This window comes from Canis aureus, chromosome 25 (genome assembly GCF_053574225.1).
Source record: "Canis aureus isolate CA01 chromosome 25, VMU_Caureus_v.1.0, whole genome shotgun sequence".
Classification (NCBI taxonomy): Eukaryota; Metazoa; Chordata; class Mammalia; order Carnivora; family Canidae; genus Canis; species Canis aureus.
The window spans coordinates 34,215,378-34,222,143 of record NC_135635.1 but is presented as its reverse complement, the minus strand read 5'-3'; the positions used below and the strand labels follow the sequence as shown (position 1 = coordinate 34,222,143).

General features: G+C 41.2%; 1 pseudogene; it reads left to right on the top strand.

Moving 5' to 3' along the window:
- Positions 1 to 254: 254 nt before the first annotated feature.
- LOC144297199 (U6 snRNA-associated Sm-like protein LSm5 pseudogene) lies at positions 255 to 3,418 on the top strand (annotated as a pseudogene).
- Positions 3,419 to 6,766: the final 3,348 nt, after the last annotated feature.

Sequence of the window (6,766 nt, the reverse complement as noted above, 5' to 3'; positions counted from 1 at the left end):
GTAAGAGCATTAATCCCATCAGGAGGGCCCCTGCTCTTATGACCTCATCTAACCCTAATTATTTTCCAAAGGCCTCATCTCCAAATATTATCACATGTAAGAATTAGGATTTCAACATATGAACTTTGTGATGGACACAAACATCCAACCCATACCAGTTAAAAAGAAACTATTCCTTCTTATAAATATTCCCTGATGTTTTTATTTTATTTTATTTTATTTTATTTTATTTTATTTTATTTTTTATTTTATATCTTATTTTATGTTTTTATTTTTTTAAGATTGTATTAATTTATTCCTTTGTTTGTTTATTTATTTAGAGAGCACATGCATGAGTGAGGAGTGGGGAAGGGGCAGAGGGAGAAGAGAGAGAATCTCCAGCAGACTCTGTGCTGAGCTCAGAGCCTGACATGGGGCTCAATCCCACAACCCTGAGATCACAATTTGAGCCAAAATTAAGAGTCAGACACTTAACTGGCTGAGCCCCCAGGTGCCCCTCCTTGACATAGTTGAGAGAGAGAGAGAGAAAAAATCCTTGGTTGTAAGAAAATGCATTTCCAATAAAATGCCAAAATAGGGAAACGTTAATCCCCTAGGCTGATCCTGGATTTTTTCAGCCAGACCTTTGTTGATATATCACTGTTGTACCCTTTATGTCATTTGTAAAGACATCCTTTTAAAACTAAAAGCCAGGGAAAACCTGATCTACAGTGGCAAGTACAGTGCCGGGGATATAGGTTAATAGTGGTTCTAACCTTTGATCCCTCCATGGATTCAAAGCTATGGACATTTTCTCAAGGAAAAAACACACACATTTCTGACAACAGAGAGAGGTTCTCAACTTGAAATCCATCTTTGGATCCCTGGTGTATGCGTGTGGTCCATGGACCTCAATTTATGAGCCCCCTGCACTACAGAAAGTAGGGAATGCTGGTGGTCATTGAGAATATCAAGGAAGTTTCTTCCATTCTTTTGTGGGTAGGAGTAACAATGCAGTTTTTAAAAATGCGGAATGTAAAAGAATTTTCTGTCTGAGTTGTTAACCTTAAATAAATCATGAAGTGGGAGTAGGGTGATAAACAGCTGGTTGCCTGGAACAGGAGTCTGGAGACTGGAGTTTTAGTCCTGACTCCCCAGGTAACTAGATTTGGGACTTAAGCTATGTTGTCTCTCTGAAGTTTATCATTGGTCAAGCTTATTCCCACCCATAGCTTCTTTTTCTAATGTCCATCATGGAACAGACACACATGCCAAGTGCTATCCATACCCCCACATAGTATTAAGTAATAAGTCAACATTGCAAAGCATGGATGTATCTCTCTCTCTCTCTCTCTCTCTCTCACACACACACACACACACGCACACACACTGCTGTTTTGTGGGAAGAGAGCCATATTTCTTTACAATGGGAAAATAAACTTTCCCTCAGCCTCACCTCAGAAGTTCTTTCTCAGAGGATCCAGTCTTGCTTTGCGGAAACTGAGAAGGCTTACCCAGAAATAGCTAGAGCCTTCATCTTGAGCCAGATGAAAGTGGCTAAATCTTTTCCCGCTTTCCCTTAAAATCATCTTCTTTTCTCAATACTTGCCATTGTCAGGTGCCTGTTTACACTGTTCCTTCCCAAGGTCACACCCATCAGTTTCTTGAAAAGGTGTTTCAAGCAGTTGTGGTTTGGGGTAGTACAAGAGAAATAAGGAAATGGCTGGCAGGCAAGCGGCAAGCCCAATGGTACCCTTGTTCTGGCTCTCCACCTGCCACAGCCGAGGTGGTTTGGGAGCTGCTGTGGCAGTCTGTCCCTGCTGGTGGGCCCCAGGGTGTTCCCTGAGTGCTACCCCATAATCTTTCTACAAGAGTCTCGCTTTGGTTTGGGTCTGTGTTGTCCTTGGAATTAGTCGGTTAAGTAGTCTTCTGTGTCCACTGGAACCATTGGCCCATCTCTGGGATAAGACCAGAATCAGATCAAGATGGTCTGGGGTTGGAAAGCAGCCTGGGGATGCCTCTCATGCCACCCCCAGGAGACACTAGCCCTTTTGGCCATGTTCCTTGGCCCCCCCCCCCCCCCCCCCCCGCCAAACAACTATTGAATGAACTTAGCAAAGAAAGAATAAGCAACACAAAGTAACGATCTTCCAACCCAAGAGGAGATACTAAGGACATTTTGATGCAAAGGTGGTTTACTGATTTGGAGAAAGCCCTTTTGATTCAGTTTCAGTTCAGTTGATTGATTGATTCATTGATTCAGTTTCATCTGAAACACTATACACACCTGACACAGAATAGGTGTCTTGTACAAGTTTATTGAGAGAATGCATGGATGGTTTTCCTTAGTGCTTTTGTGCTAAAAAGGGAGCTGATGCAAAGTAGGTCTTCCATCAGTATGTGGTTCTTACCTGTTTCTTCCCTCAGGTGTTTCATTCTTACTTCCGATTCTCAGGAAATCATGATTGGGGCTGTATTAAGGAATATATATATATATATTTCAAAACCTCAGACCAGTCTGTATTGGAAAGCCAAATAGTTCCCCTAAATTCAGAGGAGAATGGACTTTATTTACTGACCTTCTTATTTTGGTAGGGATATTTTTCTCGGTTCCATTGTCTCGTCAAATAAATTTCGAGCAAGTCCTTTTTCTTCTGTGGGTCTTAGCCAAGCCTACCAGATGAGGGACCTGGGGAGAAAGTTTGGTAGAAAACAGTTTTAGAAATAAAAGTCTTCTGTGTCTTCCGAAGTTGAAACTCTGGAGTACTCCAACCCAGGTGAGCAGAAATGTTTTCTTCCCTTTCATCTTATTTGCCAGGAGATTAATGTTGTGGATTGAAGGCAGAGGAAAGAATTTCTGGTTTTATGCTGGGACTCTAAATGAATCATTGCTGGCAAGCCCTTGTGAAGAAAATCCTATGACTTTAAACTCATGGAAGATGGCACCCGGGAATAAAAGCAATATAGAAAAAGTTACCATTCTTCCAGCGTAGCCATGGTGGCTAACGCTACCGCTAACTCATGGTAGCTACTGCCTCTAGAGCTTGTGGACAAATGTATAGGATCAAGAATTCACATTGTGTTGAAGAGTGATAAGGAAATTGTTGGCACACTTTTGGGATTTGATGACTTTGTCAACATGGTACTGGAGAATGTCACTGAGTTTGAAATCACACCAGAAGGAAGAAGGATCACTAAATTAGATCAAATTTTGCTAAATGGAAATAATATAACAATGCTGGTTCTTGGAGGAGAAGATCCTGAAGTATGAATGGATTAACTTACTCTCTTTTGTCCTATAATGACAACAAAAGTGATTTTTGTTACCCTTTTTATGTTTGGATTCTGTAAAGCTAAGTTTCCCATTAAAGGCAAATGTTTTGAAGATGCATTGTAAATGCCCAGTTTTGTAAGTTAATCATTATTATTTTGGAAAAAGAAGAACAGTTTGTCCTCTGAAGACTAAAATAAAAATGCTTTCGGTTAAAAAAAAAAAGTGATCATTTATGCTCCTGTCATATTTCCCCCCTTTGGCTAAATGATGACTGACTTATTCTAATCTATTCCAAGACTGACAAATTTCATGTGAGTTTCTAAATCTTAATATCTGATTGTGTCACCAAACTCCTTCACTGAGAAGGTATTCCAATTCACCCAGCATGATGGTGCAAGTGGGTTGACCAAGAAATAATCTATGATTTCATGATTCTTTTGAGAATCCACGAAAAAATTAGTTCTATAATTCTGCTGGGAAAAGTTGGTGGTTATAACATTTTATGGGATCCTCCCAGTTTCAAATGTTCATCCCACAACTAGCCCCATAGCCTTTATTTATTTTTTTAATAAATTTATTTTTTTATTGGTGTTCAATTTACCAACATACAGAATAACACCCAGTGCTCATCCCGTCAAGTGCCCCCCTCAGTGCCCGTCACCCATTCACCCCCACCCCCTGCCCACCTCCCAATTCCACCACCCCTAGTTCGTTTCCCAGAGTTAGGAGTGTTTATGTTCTGTCTCCCTTTCTTTTTTTTTTTTTTAATTTATTTTTTATTGGTGTTCAATTTACTAACATACAGAATAACACCCAGTGCCCGTCACCCATTCACTCCCACCCCCCGCCCTCCTCCCCTTCTACCACCCCTAGTTCGTTTCCCAGAGTTAGGAGTCTTTACGTTCTGTCTCCCTTTCTGATATTTCCCACACATTTCTTCTCCCTTGCCTTATATTCCCTTTCACTATTATTTATATTCCCCAAATGAATGAGAACATAAAATGTCTCAGAAGTTTCAATATTTGGGGATCCCTGGGTGGCAAGTGGTTTCGCGCCTGCCTTCAGCCCAGGGCATGGTCCTGGAGTCCTGAGATCAAATCTCACATCGGGCTCCCTGCATGGAGCCTGCTTTTCTCTCTCAGTCTCTCTCTCTCTCTCTCTCTGTCTCATGAATAAATAAACAAAATCTTTAAAAAAAATTAAGAAATTTCAACATTTAAATCTTTATATTTTTGAAACTGCCCCTTGTGCTTGTGTGTGGCACAAAGCTGTTTGGTAGTTCACATTGTTTCATTTTTTATTTTGAAAATACAGTCATTTAGTTTAGAGAATAAGGTAGTAATAAGGGCCCTTGTTGTTTCTTGATAACACAGATAACAAAAGGATTATCTTCTCAATTGAGGTTGACCCATGTACGACACTGGTTTAACTGTGCAATTCCACTTACACATGCAGCTTTTTCAATAACTCCAGTTCAGTACTGCAAATGGATTTTCTCTTCTTTTTGATGGTCTCAATAACACTTTTTTTCTCTAGTTTTCTTTATTATAATAATACAGTACATAATACACATAACGCACAAAATATGTGTTAATCAACTACTTATGTTATTAGTAAGGCTTCTGGTCAACAGGAGGCTATTAGCAGTTAAGTTTTGGAGGAGCCAAAAGTTATACTTGGGTTTTCGACTGTGCAGGGAGTAGGTGCCCCAACCCCTGCGTTGTTCAAGGGTCAACTGTATATCCAAAGCCTCAAACCTTAGAAACCTCCTTGACTTGTTTATTCCTTTTCTAGCCCACATTCAATTCATTAAGGCCTGTTTGCTTTATCATCAGAATGTATTAGAATCTGGTCACTTTTTACTGTCCCCACTGTTCCAGCTGTTCCAAGTGGACTTCTTCTCTAGCAATAGGCTCCTACTGGCATCCTGCTGCCAGGCTTCACCAGCCCTGTCCCTAGCACCCCCTACCGCCCCCCCACCCATGTGCACTCTCAACACAGGGAATGTGACCCTTGTAAATGTCACCCCTCGCCGCCAGGCTTCCTGTCTCAGTGAAAGCCAAAGAAGCCTTGAGGATTTACAAGGGCCTAGGTGATCTGCACCTTCTTCCCTCCCCTCCTCCTTTCTGACTTAAGTTCCTTCTCTCTGCTTTGCACCTTCCTCCCCGGTTCCTGGGGCTTCCTTGCTGTTCTGTGAAGGCACCCAGCTGAGGGTGTGCACTGCTCTTCCCTCTGCCAGGAATGCTTTCCGGAGATATCCACCAGGCACCTCCTCTTTCTGTGTTCATGTCTTTGCCCAAAGGCAGCCTCTCCTCCAGGGCTTCCCTGGACCCTAGATAATGTAGCATCTGTTCCTCCAATCCTTCCTCCCCGCTTTGCTGAACATAATCTATTTATCTTGTTATTGTTTTCTTCCCTCCACAAAAAAGGAAGCTTCCATGAGGACAGATTTTGTCTGGTTCTCACCGTGGAATCCCTCCCTTCTGGAAGAGTGCTGGGCATGTAGAGATATTCAGTACATATTTCTTGCATGATGAAATATCCTCAGCTCAAATCCTTAAATCAGGGAGTGCGGAACAAATAGGTGGGAGTGTGGGTCACCACAGAGCCCTAAATGTTTAGGGGTCTGAGGCACACTTCCAAAATAGTTTCTTATGTCTGGAAAGATTTTTTGCCAGGCCAGGATGTTCTCCTGAAATGTCCTCTGTGGCCTGGCTCTGTTTAACTCAGTTTCCCTAGAATTCTACTCTCAGTGATGAATTTTTTAGTGTTAAGCATCACCCTATTTAATAGGCCTTTTTTTTTTTTTTAATTTTCTCCTTATTCGCATGGATGGAGCATTTACATAAAATCAAATGCAACCATTTTTAAGGGCTCAGTTTTTTTTTGTTTCGATAAATGCATACAGCTCTGTAACCACTACCCCAATGAAGAAAATAGAACACATCCATTACCCCAAAAACATTCCCTTGTGTCCCTTGGCAGGAAATCCTCAGCCCCCACCTTCAATCCTGAACAAGCACCTATCTGTTTTCTGACATCATAGATAAATTCTGCTTGTTGTAGAATTTTATAGAACTGGAAGTGTACAGTAGGCACTCTTCATTCTCTTGCTCAATATAATGTTTTTGAGATTCATCCATGGTGGTGTGTGTATCAGTGGTTCATTCCTTTTTACTGCTGAGTGAAATCAGTAGGCCATTCTATTAAATAGAAAATACTCCGAAGATGGGCAATTGGCAATCTTGGCAGTTCTTTAACACTTAAGTCTAAATGAAATTTTTTTTGGTTGAGCAACATATGGAAAGTATAAGAACATTTGGGTAACTGGAAATGAGGGGGAGGCCTGACAAAGACAATGCTGAAAGGCGATTTTGCCAGCATCACCATTTTGCTTGTCTTTCACATACAGACTCAAGAAGTTGCCTCACTGCCTTCAGTGCCCGAAATCCAAGAGTGAGTAAATGAGTATTACTGAATACCTGCTAGGTGCTGGATGTAGTTCTATTTGAT